The sequence below is a fragment of the Alligator mississippiensis genome, chromosome 1, assembly GCF_030867095.1.
Source record: "Alligator mississippiensis isolate rAllMis1 chromosome 1, rAllMis1, whole genome shotgun sequence".
Classification (NCBI taxonomy): domain Eukaryota; kingdom Metazoa; phylum Chordata; order Crocodylia; family Alligatoridae; genus Alligator; species Alligator mississippiensis.
The window spans coordinates 12864727-12885406 of NC_081824.1; the positions used below are offsets into that span (position 1 = coordinate 12864727).

Here is a 20680-nt window from a genome sequence, read left to right on the forward strand (position 1 = left end):
CTTGAAAGTGCACTCTGAGGCATCTGGGAAATTAGGTTTCTGTCCATCCCTCTGAAACACTTACCAGTTTAGCTCTGTGAAAGTTAAATAATTGGTTTAACCTGATCCCTCTATGACTCTGCTCTACCTTGTGGGAAAACTTCTGTAAGCTTTTTGTAAACATAATTATGCTGTGTGGGCTTTTCATTAATCTAATGCAAAACCACAGGATGACATGCATCAGGCTATTTTTTCCCTTTCTGGAACCTGCCTCTACTTGCAGTTGCTGGAGGATGCTTATTTGTATAGTCTGAGCTTTTTGCAAATGTACCACGAACTAAACCATCTCTGTTCTTTAATGTTCAGAAAATTAAACAGAAGGTGTCTCACAGTTAATAACAGGGATGTTTCAGGCAGGCCCTTTCCTTCAGCCATGACTTGTCAGATAGGAGGATACAAACTGCCTGCCCTGACGGGCACTCTCCTTCTTGCAAACAGCACCAGGTCTGTGTGGCTGGAGAATTAGCCAAGTGCCCAAGGATTACCAATGCAGACGCCATGAGTTATGTCTGAAGAGAATAAATGGATACCCAAGTTAGTCCTGCTGTCTTTTGGTAAGGAGCTACTTCTTTGAACCTGACTGGAGGGGTGGGGGAGAATTATATTGGGTGTCCTTAATTGCATTTCAGGGTATACCCTTTAGCAGAGAGTCATGGCCTCATGGACTCAGCACAGACCAACAATCACAGATAACTCCCTCCATGATACCTGTTCTGTACCTGCTCTGCCTCACAAGACTGGCCACCATGGCACCTGCCTACTCCCCTCACAGGGTACTAATTAAGTAATAGCCTTTGCTTACTGCTTTCATGATGAATGGTGTTAATGATTGCTAGTTCTAAGCAGATGTGGAAGTCTGCAGCAGTGCCCTTTTTTGCATATATCTGGCCCAGTGAAAGTGAACAGAACTGGGAGTGGTTTGGGATTCAAGAAACTCAGCAATTCAGGTTTTTGCTTTGCAAAAGCAAAATCAAGTGGTTTCGATCTTGGTTCTTTTTGACCCTATAACCAGGTGCATTTCTAATAAATGATTTCGAATAAATGATTTCAATGTGGGTATGTGATACTGGGAGGGAGGGAGAACATCCCTTAGTTGTTAGAGCACAGAAATAGACATGGAACGGAGAGTCCTGCTTGTGAGACTGACCACGTTGCTTCCTCCATTTCCCATGACAAACTGCTTTCAGGGCGCAGACACAGGGCAGATTAACACCAGTGTAATGGACCTTGGTTAGTTCACTGAAGTAAATGACATTAGTGTCCAGAGTGGACAGAAAACCAGTTTTCCCAAGGCAGCTGCCCACAGTGGACACTTTTACAGCACCTTTCCATCAGGGTAAGGAGAAACCAATAATCACCTGTTGCTCTGAACACGCGGCTTTCCCAGAGTAAAACTGACTCGTGCTGACAGTCCACTCTGGGTACACTGATGTAACTTATTCCTGATTTCTGAGGGGTAACTTTGCCCTGGAGTAGTACAACATAGCCCTGTGTCCATACCATGTTTACTCTGGCACCTAGGCAGGTCACATCTTAAATATGTTGCATGTCAGCACTCGGTTTCTAATGTGGACATGGTCTATGTTCTTGGAGTGCTTTCATGAGGACCTACAAAAAACTAGAACTCTTGGTTCCAAAATGATATCTTGTATTAGACCAACTGGAAAATGGCAAGACAATTGTCCTTTTCTGCAAGCTTTCGGGATCAAAGTCCCTTTGTCAGGCTCTGGGAAAAGTGTAGATGGTACTAGATCTTGAGGACTTTTCATTCATGGATTCCCTTCTCACGACATTCCCATAATTCCTCCATCCTAGTTGCCGTGACTTGGAAACCCTTTGTGCTTGCTGATGATGACCCACAGCTCCCATATCATATCACATTTAAAAAAAAAAAGAAATCCTACCACCATGCCTTGACTTTTCCCACCACTCTTTTCTCTCTGAGCCCATACCTGACTGGCATTTTCTTCTTTCAAGCCTCAACAATGGATTCAACCAATATTATTTGTCTTGCAGTAGCACCTTAAGGTTGCAACCAAGATTGCAGCCCTATTGTACTAGAGTACTACATCAACTCGCGGTAAGAAACAGTCTCTTTGCCAAAGGACTGTTAGCAGACTCGCAGCCTAACCAGACAAGGCAAGCAAAAAGACAGAGGACAACAGACACACAGAGGTGAAGCAGGCTTGCCCAAGGGCACAAAGCAGGTCAGTAGTAGTAGAAGGAAGAAGCAGCCAGGAGCTAAATCCTTAAGGGGATTTGGGATTGGAGCACTTCTGTTCAGCCACTATGCTGCCCAGTGACTTTCATAGCCCTGGATTAAGCAGAAAAGATAACTTCCTTCCAAGGCCTGATGCAATAGGGTTGTTCTGAGGATGTCGCCTGGATTGGGCCTCATGGGTGAGATGGGTGGAGGAATGATTGGCTTGAGAATCATGCCAGGGTTGTTGGGTGAATGAGGCCTCCAACAAGCTCCCCAAATGTCAGGACTTCAATGTTGTAGCTTATATCAATTACCAGAAACTTAGATTTTGAGAATCCAGTGCCACCTAAATGTTGAATCAAGGTAGCAATTAAATCTAATCCCCTTTGTAGATTTACCCCTGACACTCGCTTGGTTGCCCTACCCATTGGATAATACTGCCTTCTGCTAGAGAGGACACTGCCAGAGTGGTTTTGATTGAGTAGTCAATGGAAATGTTAGCAGACACACAATTGTGTCAGATCTGCTATGAAGAACTGCGTCACTCCAGACCTGGGGCTTGCATTTTTTCTGTTAGTATCTACTGCATAGTAGATAAGTACAGCAGTCTCAGTTCACTATTTACTTAGCAAACTCATTGCTTTTCTTGACGTAACTTCTGAACAGGATTATCTCCTGAAAGTGACACACAACTTTCCTGTACAGCAGCTGCACCGGATTGGCAAGCAATTATTTGGGCATGTACCGATAAGTCTAGATGTCAAGTATTTAATTACCTGCATGTCTATAATCCCTTTCACACCTAAAACATCTAACAAATTTGAACTGATGTTGTCATGGGGTTTGTAGTTTGATTCTTTTTAAATATTTCACAGGATTTGATGGGCTCACTTTGGCAACCCATAGTCAAGTTGCATAGTTTCTTGATTGGTAAAGCGATGGGACAACTATATAGCCTGCTACTATTCCATACAAAAATCACAGAATCACAGAAAAAGTCTGTGACGTCCTAGTCTAGTCAGACTCTGATCAAAGTAGGGCCAGTCCTCATCTAAATCTCATCCTCGTTTGTTCAACCTTTTCTTAAAAACTTCTAAGGATGGCAATTCCACCACCTCTCTAGGGAATCTGTTCCAGTATTTGACCACCCTCATATTTAGAAAGCCCTTATTAATATCCCACCGAGTATCCTTTTGCAATCTAAGATCACTGTTTCTTGTCCTGTCTGTCCCCTGTGGCCACAGAGCATAATCCATCAACACATATTTGAAGAATGGTATCAGATCCCATCTCAGTGCTCTTTTCTCCAGATTGAATCATCCTGCTTCTTCAGCTTTTCCTCATAGGTCATGTTTCTTAGACCTCTATTCATTTCTATCTGCTGATCTCTATTCAACTCATTTATATCTTTCTTCAAGTACAGTGCCCAAAACTGGACACAGTACAAATGAGATCTCACCAGTGCTGTATAGAGTAGAAGAATCATTTCCCACCTCTTAATATAATTGAGTATACTACTGCTTGGGTTTGCAACAAGAGCACACCGACAATGCATATTCAGCTTTGAGTGCACTACAGATCTCAAGATGGGTAGCAGAATCAGGTTTTCATTCCTTACTTAGCTAAGACTCCCTTTCTTCAAGAAGGGTTTTTTCCTGAGTATTAAGAACTTTTGGATTCGATTCAATCTAAAGAGAAATGCTTCCAGGAATTAAAAAAAACTCAGTTGTGGGATTAGAAGAATAGTCCCAGTGGTGAGAGAGGTAGTTATCTGTGTTAGTAAATTTGCAATCTGGAGACTTATGATTTAGTTAGTCTATAAGGTGCAAATTGACTTTGCCTTCTGCCCTTTGAGGAGGCTCATCTAGGTTCAACTCCCTGTTTTAACATACACACTTGCTGTGTGAACGCTGGGTAGTGACTTGGCCTTTCTAAGCCTCAGTTTCTCATCTATAAAAATGGGAATCGGGTATGTTCTTAGAAGAGATGTCTTAAATGATTCTGAGAGACAGTAGTAACAGATCCCATGTAAATAGTGACAGTGGTCCATATGCACAAAGTCGTGGTCCCTGGTCCTGAACCACCCTAGATCTTCCTGGTATGAACAGAGCACACAGAAGGAGTAGTGCACAATGATAGTAGTAGGCAAGATATGACATCAGTGTTAGTTTTGCTGAGTGTAAAATTCTTAACTTGGTATTGGTCTCAAGCCATGTTCTTTGTGTGAACCAGCGTGTGGTTTCTTGGATGTGATCTGGAGTTCACAAAATAGCTGGAATTCCTGCCCCTGATTGCATTTTTGAGTGACTGATTATTGTGCAAACAAAAAAGGATGCCATAGAAAATCCTACCATGAACGCTTATGAAGAGTGACTCCAGGAAACAGAATGAGTGCCAAGCACATTGCTCTGCAGACCTTTTGCCTGTTATTTTTTTCAGTTTGGATGTGGTACTGGTGGATTAAACATGGAATATATTTTGAAACTAATTAGCTGTGACTGTTTATTATGCATCTAAAGAGGAAAATGTCTAATTTCTCAATTTTTTTTATTATTCAAATTGCATAGTTTCCTGAATGGATTGCTAGTGAAAACATTTTAACTAGAAAACCTGTGACATCTCATCTCAGGAAGAAAGCAGATATTATTTTTTCCCATATTTGTAAAATTGCTGCCCACCATGCACACGTAGGTCAAAGGCATCTCTGGAATGAACTATCACAGGAGAATGAGGCAAGCCAAGGACTTGCCTGGCTGTCTTCACAATGTGTTGCAGGACTCGCCTATTGTCCAAAGCCTTTTAGGCAAAACAAAGGGCAAAGAAACAGAAATGTAAAAATCTAGATCTCTTGGTTCAGAGATTAGACCTTTTATTAGACCAACTGAGAAATTGCAAAAAATATATTTTCCTGCAAGCTTTCAGGCTCACATGCCCTTCATCAGGCTCAGGGAAAGTTAAAGATGGTAAAAAGTTCCAATATGAAGGAAACAAACTTCATTTTTTTCACAGGGGAAGCTAAAGCTGGAAATTTGTCCCTCTGGGCCCATGAGAGTGTCTTAGTGAGGTGCTCTTTGTTGTGCAGATTAAGCCGGATTCCTCCCCTGAAAGAAACAGAAAAGCATTTTGAAAAATAATCCCCAGAACCACCACAACAAATCTCACCTCCCAAAACCTCCAGAACAACATCCTAGAGGTACACCGTGCAACAAACTCTGTAGTTCATGATGGGCAACATTTTGAGGGTCTAAATGATTTTGCTGAGTGCTTCGTATTCACTGCAAGTACTAGTACCCACTGATGCCAGTAAAAAACTATTCCCATTGAGCTCAGTGGAAATTGGATCAGACCTATGGGAAGAGTTAAGATATATTTGGATACCAGTATTTGGTGTAAAACGATCAGTAGGTATATCATCATGAGGAGCTTTGGCAGTACTCATGAAATTTGGGTTGCCTGAAACCCAATGAAGGTACAAGATCATAGAATCATTGAAGAGTTAGGGTTAGAAGGGACCTCAGGAGGTCACATCTAGTCCAACCCCCTGCTCAAAGCAGGACCAGCCCCAACTAGACCATCCCAGCCAGGGCTTTGTCTAGTCGGTCTTAAAAACCTCCAAGGATGGAGAGACCACCACCTCTCTGGGTAACCTGTTTCAGTGTTTTACTACCCTAGTCATGAGAGAGTTTTTCCTAATATCTAACATAAACTTCCCTTGATCCAGGTTGAGACTATTGCCCTTTGTTCTGTCATCTGCCACCACTGAGAACAGTCCAGCTCTGTCCTCTTTCTAACCCCCCTTCAGGTAGTTGAAGGCTGCTATTAAATCCTCCCTCAGTCTTCTGTTCTTTAGACTAAATCAAACCAGTTCCCTCAGCCTGTCCTCATAATTCATGTGCCCAAGCCCCCCAACCATTTTTGTTGCCCTCTGCTGGGACTCTCTCCAATTTGTCCATGTTCTTTTTGTAGCGGGGGGCCCAAAACTGAACACAGTACTCCACATGTAGCCTCACCAGTGTTGAATAGAGGGAAAGAATCACTTCCCTTGATCTGATGGCAGTGCTCCTACCAATGCAGCCCAGTGTGCTGTTAGCATTCTTGGCAACAAGAGCACACTGCTGGCTCATATTCAGGTGATTGTCCACTGTAACCCCCAGGTCCTTTTCTGCAGAGCTGCTGCTTATCCAGTCAGCCCCAGCCCGTACTGGTGCATGGGATTGTTCTGTCCTAAGTGCAAGACTTTGCACTTGTTGAGCCTCATGAGATTATTTCTGGCCCAATCCTCCAATTAATTCAGGTCACTCAGAATCCTAGCCCTACCCTCCGGTGTATCTATTACTCCCCCCAGCTTGGTGTAATTTGCAAATGCGCTGAGGGTGCACTCTATGTCATCGTCCAAGTTGTTGATGAAGACACTGAACAAAACCAGTCCCATGACTGGACCCTGGGGCACTCCACTTGATACCACCTACCAAGTAGACATTGAGCCATTGATTACTACTCTGAGCCACATGCTCCAGCCAGTTTTCTATCCACTTTACAGTCCATTCATCCAGCCCATACTTCCTCAGCTTGCCTGTGAGAATGTTGTGGGAGACTGTACCAAAAACCTTGCTAAAATTAAGGTACATCACATCCACCGGTCTCCCCACATCCACAGAACCAATCATCTCATCATAGAAGGCAATCGGGTTGGTCAGGCACAACTTGCCCTTGGTGAATCGATATGGATTGTTCCTAATTACCTTCTTCTCCTCATGCAGAGTTGAAATTCTAAAGATAACAATAGAGAATATAGAAATTGGGAACAGAAAGAAGTCATATGCTTTAGATGTGGAAACAAGGGATATATTGCCAAGTTTTGTCCCCAAAAAGGAGTGGGGGATCAGCTAAGGGACTTCTCACATGAAGAAAAAATGGACTGTAGCTTCAATAGGCACAAATGACTATGAAATGGCCCAAACCTATACTAGACGTCAAAATTGGAAACCTTATAATTCCAGCGATTGTAGGTATGGGATGTACCCAAAGTATAGTAAAGGGTGACTTGATTTCCCCACAGGCCAGAGCACCAGAGATCCCAGTGAACATGGTATACATACATGGGGCATCATATACATATGAGAGAACAAGATTATGATTGATGGCTATGGGTCATACGGAAGAACTAGCTGTTGGATTGGCAGATATTCTACCATGTCCTATCTTGTTAGGAAATGACTGGCCTTACCTATAGGAAGTATTGGGGCAGACTATAAAAAACACCAGAGAAGAAAGGATAGATATGGTTCTTGTAGGGATAGGCACAGAAGGGATGGCCCAAGATGAAAACTTAAATGCTGAATTATATCTAGAAGAAGTTATAGGTGACAGACAATTTAGGGAGAGGCAAGAACAAGAACCAATATTTCAAAACATTTACAAAGAGAGCCTTGCAAAGCAAGAAGGAGAAATTGTGAATTCCGAGTTGGGTGACACAGTTCCCAGGTTTGAGGTAAGAGAAGGCATACTTTATTGGGTTGAATGAGGTAAAGGAGGAGAGGAGATTCTTCAAATTTTAGTTTGTCCCAGGGACAATGGGGCTAGAAGGAGACCCCGGCCCAGACCCAGAGGAGATGCTTGCTTACGCTTTGCAGGAGGTGAGAGCGGTAGCAGCGTGCAGGCCGGGGAACCACCCACGTGGCTCGTTAGCTGCACTTTCATACAGCTGGAGTGGAGTGACGTCAGAGAGAGGCGCCATTCGGCAGAAATAAAACGCGGCCCCGAAGGCAGAGGGGGCGTGCTGCAGGAGGACGCGAGGCCCGGAGGGAAGCCCGGGGCTGGAACCAGGCACCTGCACGGGGCCTTTGCCGTGGGCCGGATAGGCTACAGCAGTGCTGGGAGTGGCGGAGGCTGGGACAGCTGCGGCGCCGAGGAAGAGCGGCAAAATTGACGAGGGAGCCAGTGGAGGTGCCGAGGAGGAACCCGGAGAGAGGGCCAGCTGGAACTACTGGTGAGGTAACCGGGGAAGAGCCGGCAGGAACCACCGGTGAGGGAACCGGGATAGAGCCGGCAGGAATTCCGGTGAGGGAACCGGGGAAGAGCCGGCAGGAATTCCAGCGAGGTAACCGGGGAAGACCCGGCAGGAACTCTGGTGAGGGAACCGGGGAAGCGCCGGCAGAGACGCCGGTGAGGGCGTCGGGAAAGAAGCCCGCAAGGGCAAGAGGGCCCACGGCGCGCAGTCCTCGGGCTGGGGATGAGGAGCAGAAGGTCCGCGACCAAAGGTGGCGTTGGCCGGGGTGTAGGGGAGGTCAGAGCCCCATGAGAACCCGCCCAGGGGCACTTTGGCACCGGAGGCCATAGAGAGGGGGACCCCCCTGCTGTGGGCCCAGCCGAGACCTCGGTCGGCGAGTTCTGGGGATCTGCTACCGGCTCCCGGGGCACCCTCCGGGGACCTTCCTGCGAGACCGGGGCAGACCCGGTTAGCCGCCCGCGCAAGAGTTGCCTGAGAGTGCCTTCTTGAGCAGAGGCGGGCACAACGTGGTGGCAGGGGTGGGATGATGGAAAACCCCGATCTGGCGACCTACGCCAACATGCAAGCCCTGGCTATGGGCCCCGCTGATGTCCTCGGGCAGAACCTGCAACTGCTGACCCAGATTCTGAGCTCCCAGCAACAGATGTTGGACCAGCAACAAGATTGGCGCCAGCACAGCCTGGCATCATTTAAGATGCCTAAAATGACTAAGGAGGATGACCCGGAGGCGTATATTGAGGCCTTTGAATGGCATGCCCTCATGACGGGGCTGGATAACAGATACTGGGCCAGCCAGCTGGGGGCCTTAGTAGTGGGCAAGGCCCAAGCCGCGTACTGGGCCCTGTTGAGGGAGGATGCCCTGGACTACGAGCCAGTAAAAGAAGCCATCTTATACCGTTTGGAGATCAACCCCGAACACTACCGGCACCGATTCCGAGCTAAGAAGGGCCACGAGATAAGACAGCTGAGAGTGTTGTTACAACTGTTGCGCGACTTGCTGGATAAGTGGGTGAGTCCAGCGGGGCAGGACCGAGAGGTATTAGCTGACCAGATCGTCCTGGAGCAATTCCAGAATGATTTAGAAGAGCGGATACAACGATGGGTCCGACAGCATACCCCACAGAACTGCGAGGAAGCTCTGAGGTTGGCTGAAGCTTTCGCTGCCTCGGAGTCGTACTACCCTAGGGAGAGGAAGAACCAGGGATCCTCGGTGGTAGCCCCATGAGAACCGGAGCGCAGGTGTCCGCCCGAACGAGGGGCTCCCAGGGATACGGTATGTTTCCGGTGCGGGCAGAAGGGCCATTTTTCCAGGTAATGCCCGCGGCAGTCCACGGAACGATGGGTCCCAGATAACAGAACAAAAGCCCCAGCAGAGCGGTGGCGAGGCCAAGGGCTCAGCGAGCCTATGGACTGCAGTTATGTGGTCGGCGGAGAGAACGTGGCTTGGAAGCGCCCAGTTGTCACAGCGTGGGTCGAGGGCTGCCCTGTGCGAGCTAACCTGGATTCGGGGTGTGCTCAATCCCTCGTCAGGGAAGATTTGATACCACCGCAGGATTGTGGGATGGCTCCCCCCGTGAGAATAGCCTGCCTCCATGGGGACGCGAAGCAGACCGAGTGCCAATGGGTCCGCCTACGGGTAATGGAGCATCAGGGAGAACTCCTGGTGGGCGTGGTGCCCCAGTTAGCATGTGAAATGCTCCTGGGTCGTGACTGGGCGCCGATATACGACGTCCTAGACAGGGTGAGGGACGCAGAAGTGGCCCGTAAAAAGATCCAGGGCCAAGAGGGCTGGTTGGGTGAGCTTGAAGAAGGCGAAGGGTCAACCGATGAGGCGAATATGTTGGACCTCAGCAACCTTACGAGTAGTCTCCTGTTCCACAACGCGGAAGGATCTGGAGATTGGGACGCTTTGAGAGCAGGCCCAAGGTACCCAGTGAGCCTCTACATCGCCGCCAGAAGGACGGGCCCACTTCGAGGTAAGGGACCAACTCCTGTACCGCCTACAAGGGGACAGGGGGGAGGGGTCGAGGGTCCGCAGCTAGTGGTGCCCGCCCAATTCCGCCAGGCTATTTGGCAGTTGGCGCATGTGAGCCCCGTAGGGGGGCATCTGGGCTGGGATAAAACCCTCGTGAAGGTGAACAGATGGTTTTTTTGGCCGGGGATGAGGGAGGAAGTAGCCTGCCGGTGTGTGGCCTGCCCCACTTGTCAAAAGACAAGAACCGAACGCCCTCCTCGGGCCCCCCTCCAATCCATGCCTGTTATCAACACCCTGTTCTCGAGGATTGCCTTAGACGTCGTGGGCCCAGTGCCCTGTAGTAGCTCGGGTCACCAATATATCCTAGTTATCATGGACTATGCCACCCGATACCCGGAAGCAATCCCCCTGCAAACTGTAACTGCCCTGCGTATCGCGGAGGAATTAATAAATTGGATAGCCCGAGTGGGGATCCCACAAGAGATCCTGACAGACCAAGGGAAAAATTTCATGTCTGGAGTTCTAAGGACGGTATGCTGGACCCTCCAGATAAAGCGGCTCCGCACCTCGGTCTACCATCCCCAGACCAATGGGCTGGTAGAACGCCTTAACGGAACCATAAAATGGGCATTGCGCCGGTGCATACAGGGGATCCCTGGAAATGGGACCTCCTCCTCCCCCTAATACTGTTCACTCTCAGGGACACCCCCCAAGAATCCACAAAATTCTCACCATTCGAACTAGTGTTGGGGCATCGCCCACGGAGCCTATTACAGGTTCTAAGAGAAGAATGGGAGCGAGGGGAAGGACCCTCCCAGGAGCCGAAGACATACCAGCAGACGTTCCAAAGGAGAATTAGATTGGCCCAAGACCTGGCCCATGAGAACCTAAGAGAAGCCCAAACCAGCCAAAAAGGCCAGTATGATCGCCAAGCCAAGGAACGAGAATTCGAGCCAGGGCAGAAAGTCCTGGTATTGCTCCCCACGTCCACTAGTAAGCTCCTAACTCAGTGGCAGGGGCCGTTCGAGATCCTCCAGCAGGTGGGGCCAGTGGATTATGAGGTTCGCAGACCCGGACACCTTCGGGAGAAGCAGATCTATCACGTAAACCTCCTACGGGAGTGGCAGGAACCCGAGGGATGGACGGCCTTTTCTGAAGCCGAGGACGAGGACCTAGGACCCCAAGGGTCGGAAGGAGGGGCGGAGCCTGCTTCAGAAAATACCCCGGTCAGGCTGGGGGAGGAACTAACTTTTGCACAACAGCGAGAGGCCCAAAACCTGGTAAACGACTTCAGAGGGGTCTTTCGCAAAGAGCCGGCTGGGTTCGAAACGTGTACCACACCATAAAAATGCCCCCTAGGGCAATAGTGAGGGAGAGGTGGTGACCCATTCCCCACCATCTCCTAGAAACCGCCCGTAAAGAAGTTGAGTCCATGTTGCGACTAGGAGTTATTCGGGCTTCTAGAAGTCCCTGGAGAAGCCCACTGGTACCAGTGCGTAAGCCGGAAGGATCGTTAAGACTTTGTGTGGACTACCGGCGCTTGAATGCCATGGCAGTTTTCGATGCATTCCCCATGCCCCACGTGGCAGAGCTGATAGAAAGGATAGGGGACGCACGGTATATATTGACCCTTGACATGGCCAAGGGATATTGGCAGATTCCGGTAGCCAAGAGAGACCGGCTGAAGATGGTGTTCGGCACCCCGTGGGGGCTGTACGAATTTGTTAGGATGCCCTTCGGATTGCACGGCACCGCTGCAACATTCCAACGTCTGATGGACCAGATCCTGGTGCCCCACGTCGAATATGCAGTGGCATATATAGATGATATCATCGTATACACCTGGACTTGGAAGCAACACAAGAGCGCCCTTCGGGCCATCCTCACAGAATTGAGGCGCACCGGCCTAACCGCAAACCCTCGGAAGTGCGCCTTGGCGCAAAAAGAAACAAAATATTTGGGATTCTTGGTTGGCAGGGGCACAATTAAACCTTTGGCCGACAAAGTGGAAATCATCCGAAACTTCATGGCCCTGCAAGATTGTTGCCAGTTACGGTCCTTCCTAGGACTAACCAACTATTATAGGTGATTTGTACCCCATTTCACAGAGTTAGCAGCACCCCTGTCGGGGGCCCTCAAAGGATGGGAAACGGGAGTAGTCAGGTGGTCTAAGGAAATGATACAAAGTTTTGAAAAGTTGAAGAGGGCATTATGCAAAGACGTCATAATTCATACTCCTGACTTCCAAAAACCCTTTATCTTGCAGACGGACGCCTCAGAGACAGCAGTGGGTGCAGTCCTCACCCAGGAAGAAGGGGGGGGGCGAAAGACCTGTGGCATACACGAGCCGCAAACTACTACCAGCGGAGAAAAGGTATGCCACTATCAAGCGCGAGTGCCTGGCAATTCGGTGGATGGTGGACTACTTCAGGTACTACCTGATGGGAAGGGAGTTTACACTAGTGACGGACCACGCCTCGCTGAAGTGGCTAAGTACAGCCAAGTCCGATAATGCTCGGATCACCCGGTGGGCGTTAGCGCTCCAACGGTATAAATTCCGCGTCATATACTGACCCGGGAAAACCAATACCGTGGCGGACTTCTTATCTAGGTGTGGAAGTAAAGACCAGACTGGGGACCAAAAGCATCCAGTGAAAGGACGGACCGACCCCACAGGTACGACCCGGAGGGGAGACAAAGCAGCGCCCCAAGGCATCTTAAGTGGGGGGGTTATGTCCCAGGGACAACGGGGCTAGAAGGAGACCCCGGTCCAGAGCCAGAGGAAACGCTCGCTTATGCTTCGCAGGAAGTGAGAGCAGTAGTGGCGTGCAGGCCGAGGAACCACTCGCGCGGCTTGTTAGCTGCGCTTTCATACAGCTGGAGCGGAGTGACGTCAGAGAGAGGCGCCGTTCGGGAGGACACGAGGCCCAGAGGGAAGCCCGGGGCTGAAACCGGGCACCCGCACGGGGCCTTTGCCGTGGGCTGGATAGGCTGCAGCAGCGCCGGGATCAGCGGAGGCTGGGAGAGCCGCGGTGCCGAGGAAGAGCGGCGAAATTGACGAGGGAGCCAGTGGAGGCGCCGAGGAGGAACCCGGAGAGAGGGCCAGCTGGAACTACCGGTGAGATAACTGGGGAAGAGCCGGCAGGAGCTCCGGTGAGGGAACTGGGATAGAGCCAGCAGGAACCACTGGTGAGGTAACCGGGGAAGAGCTGGCAGGAACTCCGGTGAGGGAACCAGGATAGAGCTGGCAGGAATTCCAGTGAGGTAACCGGGGAAGAGCCGGCAGGAACTCCGGTGAGGGAACCGGGAAGTGCCGGCAGAGACGCCGGTGAGGGCGTCCGGAAAGAAGCCGTCAAAGGAAAGAGGGCCCATGACGCACAGTCCTTGGGCCGGGGACGAGGAGCAGAATATCCGCGACCAAAGGTGGCATTGGCCGGGGTGTAGGGGAGGTCGGAGCCCCGTGAGAACTCGCCCAGGGGCGCTTTGGCACTGGAGGCCGCAGAGAGGGGGACCCCCTGCTGTGGGCCCAGCCGAGACCTCGGTTGGCGAGTTCCGGGGATCTGCTACCGGCTCCCGGGGCACCCTTTGGGGACTTTCCTGCAAGACCGGGGCAGACCCGGTTAGCCGCCCGCGCAAGAGTTGCCCGAGAGTGCCTTCTTGAGCAGAGGCGGGCACATAGTTCCCCGCCAATATTGGCCAATGATGTTGTGGGTGGTGCATACACTCCCCATGGAAGGACACCTGGGGAGAGACAAGATGGAAGTACATCTGAAGCAACAGCTATTTTGGCCCAGGTTGTATAAACAGGTAGAAAGGTATGGTCGTGATTGTCCTGAATGCCAGTGGGTCTCGGACATTTGACCTACTTGAGTACCTTTAGTGCCATTACCGTTAGTGAAAAAACCTTTCAACTGTATAGCAATGGATATAGCGGGACCTTTCCCTAGGAGTAATGCTGGTTATCAATATGTGTTGGTAATAATAGATTACGCTACCAGGTTTCCTGAAGCAATCCTGTTAAAGTCTGTTACAGTGCCCAAAATAGTGGAAGAACTCATAAAATGGGCATCAGGGGTCGGTATACCGGAGGAGATCCTTAGGGAAGAACAGCTTTTGGCACTCCCTAGGGCTTATTTCAGTTTAAACAGATTCCCTTTGGGTTGCATGGAGCCTCGGCTTCATTCCAGTGATTGATGGATACAATCTTTGCTTCACACCAAAATTATGCATCCGTATATATTGATGACATTATTTTTTCTGAGAACTGGACACACCATCAGCAGCATTTGAAAGCCATACTACAAGAACTGAGAGCTGCTACACTGACAGCAAACCTGAAGAAATGTGGGTTCGGCCAAGAAGAAACACAGTATTTAGGGTTCCAAATAGGCCAGGGTCGCATCCAACCAGTGCCGGACAAAGTCGCTGCCATACGAGACTAAAGACTGCCTAAGAGTTGTAAGCAACTTTGATCCTTTTTAGGATTTGTGAATTATTATCGACAGTTCATCCCCGGGTTTTCTGAGTTAGTGACATTAACTGACATGACACGAGGGAAATAGCCCATACAGACCACTAAAGTTGGCTTTATAGAGGCCTTTGATAGAGTAAAGAATGCTCTTTGTCAAAAGCTAGTGCTGTTGGCATTACAACCTTTCCATTTTTCTGTAGAACATCGCCCCGGGAGGAGAAATGTAATTGCCGACTTCCTGTCCATTCACTGCAGGAGGAGAAGACATCACCGACTGGAACGAGAGATTGTAGCCAAACAGAGAATTTTTTTTTGGATAAGAAGATGAATCAGAGGTATGAAATGTGTATAGCCCACATTGGGAAGTAAAGGGTGGGATATGTAATGGAGGCAAGCCCTGACCTGTTACAAAGGATGTTCTGTAGAAAACTACTAGGAGTCGGAGACGCGGAGCGTGAGAGTGGTGATGTCATCAGGCTGTGTCCTGCTGTGGGAGGTTTTCCACACCTGAAAAGAGATTCTGATTACTGACTGGAAAGGGAACCAGGGTGAAGCCGCCAGCAAGCCTTCACCCCCAGAAAGGGACAGAGTATGAGAGAGAGTAATTGAGTGAGGTTGTAGTAACTTGTGTGGAGGCATGGGACCTCACCAGCGGCAGCTCGGGGGATGAGAAGGGGGTTCCCAGAGTGTGCGGGCCGGGGGCGATCCGGGCCCTTTTTCATGCCACGCGGGCTGTGGCCAGCAGCCTGGGCACGCTGGGTCGGAGAAAACAGGCGGCGAGCTAGAATTAGTCACAGACGCTTAGTGGTTGATTCAAGATTGTTTACTTACACCGAAGATGGTCGCGGTGTAGGCTGGACAGTTTCCCAGGCACAGCTCCGCTTAAATCCTCGTTTGAGGACTATGACAAGCTCGGGTCTCTCCCACGGAGTTGTTGAGGCTCCGTGGATCCTTTTGCGCGCAGGGAGAGGGATACGTCGAGGATTGCGAACGGCGACGGGAAGAGGCTAGAGGCTGATCAGACCTCTGTTGCCTGCTTGAAATGCACTGGGTCCGATAGGCTCCGCAGCGCTTAGAGATCTTCACACAGCGTGAAGATCCCTCCTCCTGGTGTTCGTGGAGTCCTCCAACTTGGGCGGAAACTACTCAAGCTTTTTATACGGCTAGGAAGCCAATCACTAGCCGCCACGTGTGAATAATTTCACTCAAGCCAATAATGGGGCTCGAATTATCATACAAGTGGCGGGAACTCTTTGCAACGAGCATTTCTTAGCTGCAAAGAAGAAATGCACACTGCAAAGAAAGCTACAAATTGGCGGGAAAATAATTCAGTGGTGCCAAAGCACACACAAAACAAAAAATCACACCCTTGGGTTGTGACACAGAGAAGCGGCGGTAACTTACCCAAGGAAGAGAGAGGCGAGGAATATATTATATATAATATATCTATATAATATATTCCTCTGGTCTATGAGGAAGATGTGGACCTTGTAAACCATAAGCTGAACCCTAAAACGAGAAAACCAAGGATGAATGAACTGTGAGGGTGAACTAGGCTGATACCAGTTCACTGGCTATAAGAACTCATAGATTCATAGATGCTAGGGTCGGAAGGGACCTCAATAGATCATCGAGTCCGACCCCCTGCATAGGCAGGAAAGAGTGCTGGGTCTAGATGACCCCAGCTAGATGGATATCCAACCTCCTCTTGAAGACCCCCAGGGTAGGGGAGAGCACCACCTCCCTTGGGAGCCCGTTCCAGACCTTGGCCACTCGAACTGTGAAGAAGTTCTTCCTAACGTCCGATCTAAATCTGCTCTCTGCTAGCTTGTGGCCATTGTTTCTTGTAACCCCCAGGGGTGCCTTGGTGAATAAAACCTCACCAATTCCCTTCTGTGCCCCCGTGATGAACTTATAGGCAGCCAATTCCCTTCTGTGCCCCTGTGATGAACTTATAGGCAGCCAACTATATGATATTAAAAGTGATCAGGCTGACTGTGATTCTGTGCACGTGAGCACACTGGGTATTTTTCTCAAGAAACAATGAGGAAACAAATATAAACTTGGCTATATGATCTTCCGTCTTCTTTTGTTTGATTATTTACATATTCTCCCATCAAGGTGTAGCAGGCAAGTTGACAAATGAAGATTGCGGCCAGGTTTCCAGATCTAGAAGGAAGAATCTTAGGATACCTAACTTACCTGTAACACCCCGCTTCAGGTAGTTGGAGGCTGTTATAAAATCCCCCTCAGTTTTCTCTTCTCTGGACCAAATAAGAGCCAGTTCCCTAAGTCTTTCCTCAGAAGTCATGTTTCCTAGCCTCCTAACCATTTTCATTGCCTTCCATTGGACTCTCCAATTTGTCCACATCCTTTCTGTAGTGGGGGCCCCAAAACTGGACGTGGCCTCACCAGTGCCAAATAGAGGTGAAGAACCAGTTTCCTTGATCTACCGGCAATGCTTCTAGTAATGCAGCCCAGTGTGCTGTTAGCCTTCTTGACAACAAGAGGACACCGTTGGCTCATATTCAGCTTATTGTCCACTGTAACCCCCTATTTCCTTTTTCTGAAGAGCCTCTGCTTAGCCAATCAGTCCCCAGCCTGTACTGGAGCATGGGATTATTCCATGTTAAGTTCAGCACTTTGTACTTGGCCTTATTGAACCTCATGAGATTTCTTTTGGGCAAATCCTCCAATTGGTCTAGGTCCCTTTGAATCCTAGCCCCAGGTTGCACTGCATCCTATCCTCTAGGTAGGTGATGAAGATATTGAACGAAAGCCTCAGGACCAACTTCTGGGTCACTCCACCTGGTACCAGCTACCACCTAGACATCAAGCTATTGGTTACTACCCTTTGAGCCCAATGATCCAGCCAGCTTTCTATCCACCCTACAGTTCATTCATCCAATTCATATTTCCTTATCTTGCTTAGGAGAGTGTTGTGGAAGACTATCAAAAGCCTTGCTGAAGTCAAGATATATCACGTCCACTATTTTTCCTGCATCTACAGAGCCAGTCATCTCATCATAGGAAGCAATCAAATTGGTCATAGATGACTTGCCCTTGGTGAATCCATGCTGTTCCTAATCACCTTGTTCTCCTCCAAGTGTTTAGCATTGAATTCCTTGAGGAACTGCTCCATGATTTTTCCAGGGACTGAAGTGAGGCTGACAGGTCTGTAGTGCCCTGGATCCTTCTCTTTCCCTTTCTTAAAGATGGGCACTATATTTGCCCTTTTCCAATCACCTGGGACCTCTCCCGATCTATAGCAGACACCCACCATGATATCACCCTTGGTGCTCACCCCTCTGACCCTAACCCAGACACTTTCAACATGCCTATAACATGGAGTGACACAATTGAATCATCTCACCTGACTGTCTTTCCTTTCCTAGGACTGAACATAATGCTTTGGAAGAAGAGGAACCTCCTTTGATAATACCTGACCAGTTGTGCAATATTTTAGAACAGAGAGAAACTTCTACCTGACTTCGACTCATGAAAACTGTGGTAAACCTTGTAATGTGTTAACATTAAAAGTTAGTTAGTGTAATTTTTCAGATACGGACAGGTTAAAGTTGCCTCAGAGTAAAAAAAGAACAATACCTATTAAAAATCAACATCTGTCCAAAGCATCTGAGATATCATAGTTTCTGCCTTTTTTAAAATAAGAAATAACCGTTGGATATCATCTCAGATCTGCCATGAAGTAACTGCTTACCTTTAAGAGAAACCACTGCTGTGCCCCTAAAGCCCCATACTTTAACTACAGCTCCACTATGAATTAAATACACTTCCAATTAGCTAAAAGAAGCAAAAGAGGAATTTGAAAGTTATTCCCCATTGTATATCATGCTGTAACTATGTATACAAGATAGTTATACAGGCCCAGTAGGATTAGAAGTCATAGGCAGGCCTTTTGCATCTGGAATGTGTTGATGCCAAATCTGTGATCTCTCTACTACATGCTTTTAAACATTTTGTACTAGAGAAGAGCAAATATCTTCCATTTGAAAACATGGAGAAATAGCCACCCACATTAATACATGGGGAACAAAGCTTTGAAAAATACCTCTGTCCTCCAACGTGGAAGAGTATATCTGCTCCCAACAGAAAAACTAACAATTACTCCCAAATAAAATCACTGTTGCTTAAATATGCTCATATTAGCCCATTCTCTTACATGAAAATGCATTCTGGACATTTATTATGTCTGCAACGTATGGGAACGCTAACATACAATATTTGACATCCACATGGCATCTTCCAGCCAAATTGCTCAGAATGCACTTACACAGAGAAGTGTGTTAACCTTTATGACGAGACTGGCAGGTAAAGAAGTATTATTTTTTTGGACTTTAGAGAGGGAAACGGATGCACAAAGAGATGGAATGATTATTACAAGTCCCCCAGAAAGTCATTCACAGCGCAAACAAAATGATGATTTCCGAGCTGCCAGTCCTGTGTTCTAGATCTCTGGCAGATCTTTCCCTCACATACGTAATGCAGCATATTCCTTCTTATTTTAAACATATGGCCTGGACCTCAAGGCTGCCTTATTTTTATTATAAGCTTTAATTCCACTACTTAATTCAAGTCATGCCATAATCAGATTCTTTCAAGACTAAATAATTCTTGTTTTGATCAACCCCCTTTTTATATGGGTCCCATTTTCTTCCATTTATCATTTTTTTGTTGTTGTCCTATGCCATGTTCTGTCCAATTTAAACATAGTATAAATCAGTGTCAGCTTTCCATATATTAGTCAGTGAATAGCTTCCAAGTAGCCTCAAATGACCCCTTACATTTTATCCCAGCTGGTTTAACTGCAAATTCTATCCTTATTCATTTAGACCAAGAGTAGGTTAAGTTTCTGATCCCAGTAAAATACAATGCTATGTTGCATCTTCCTCTTATCCCAATGGATGGACTGATCAAATACCCACTGAAGTCAATGAGAATGCTTCCATTAGCTTTTAAGGGCATTGAATCAGTACCTAGATGGGCTGAGATTTGGGAGTGCAGTAATGAATTTTCAAATGCATAAATGGCATTAGAGTTCCTAAGTTGCATGGCATTTGTGCTTTGAATGTCTAGCGCCCAGTCTATATGGGTGCATTGCAGACACTGCTCCCCAGTTACTATGTCCACACATGGTGTGCAGAAGCCTATTTACATGCTAAATGTTAAATATTTAAGGGCTGGTCTCCACAGTACAAAGTTCAATGCGCTGACCAGTCAAGTCACATTTGCTGAGACTAAATTACAGTCCATCATAGAGATCTTTCAATCTTATTGTTAAGTTCTGTGCGTGGTCCTGTGACTCTATGTCAAACATCACTGAGTCTTGGAAAACACATCTTCCAGAATACTCTGGGTAATGTAGTAAGGTTGCCATCATTTCAGATCTGTGTATTATTTTTGTATTTTTTTAAAACAAGGAGAGGAGTCACCTAAGAGAGAATTTTATGACATTGTATAAAAAGGGTAACTTAGTACCGTTGGAGAACCTGACCTCAGCCAGGTGACATATTCTAGGGTTTCAAGTTGAAGGTTAAAAGAAACAGACGTCACTTTAAAAACATTTAAGCCTATGTCTGAATTCAAATGAACTCAAGCTTCAGGCACTCGGTGTAGGCAAAAGGATTCTGGACCCTTCTTCAAGAGGATGCTGCTTCAAATTCTGGCAGAGCTTAGTGCAACTTCCTTCTCTTCCCATTAGCATTATCTTAGCAGCCTCAGATGATCCCCATGGATCATCCCCTCAAAACATTTCCTTCCCTGTTATGACTTGGAAGCAGCTATGAACAGACTGTGCAAGAGGAACTTCCAGCTTCCCTTTGAATTCAGGTATGCGCAGCCTGGTTGGATTAGATGCTAAGGAGGGAGGAACGATGAAGCCTTGGCTGAGCCAAGAACAGAATCAGTGGAGTGAAGTAAAATCCCTGACAGAGAGAGCGAGACAGACAGATGCAAATCATT

The 20680-nt window shown here is 47.8% G+C and overlaps 1 long non-coding RNA gene across 1 annotated transcript; it reads left to right on the forward strand.

Moving 5' to 3' along the window:
• Positions 1–324: 324 nt before the first annotated feature.
• On the forward strand, positions 325–18858 carry LOC109284166 (uncharacterized). The gene is made up of 3 exons (XR_002091515.2): positions 325–593; positions 14899–15033; positions 18094–18858. It is a non-coding gene; the product is annotated as an uncharacterized LOC109284166 (long non-coding RNA).
• Positions 18859–20680: the final 1822 nt, after the last annotated feature.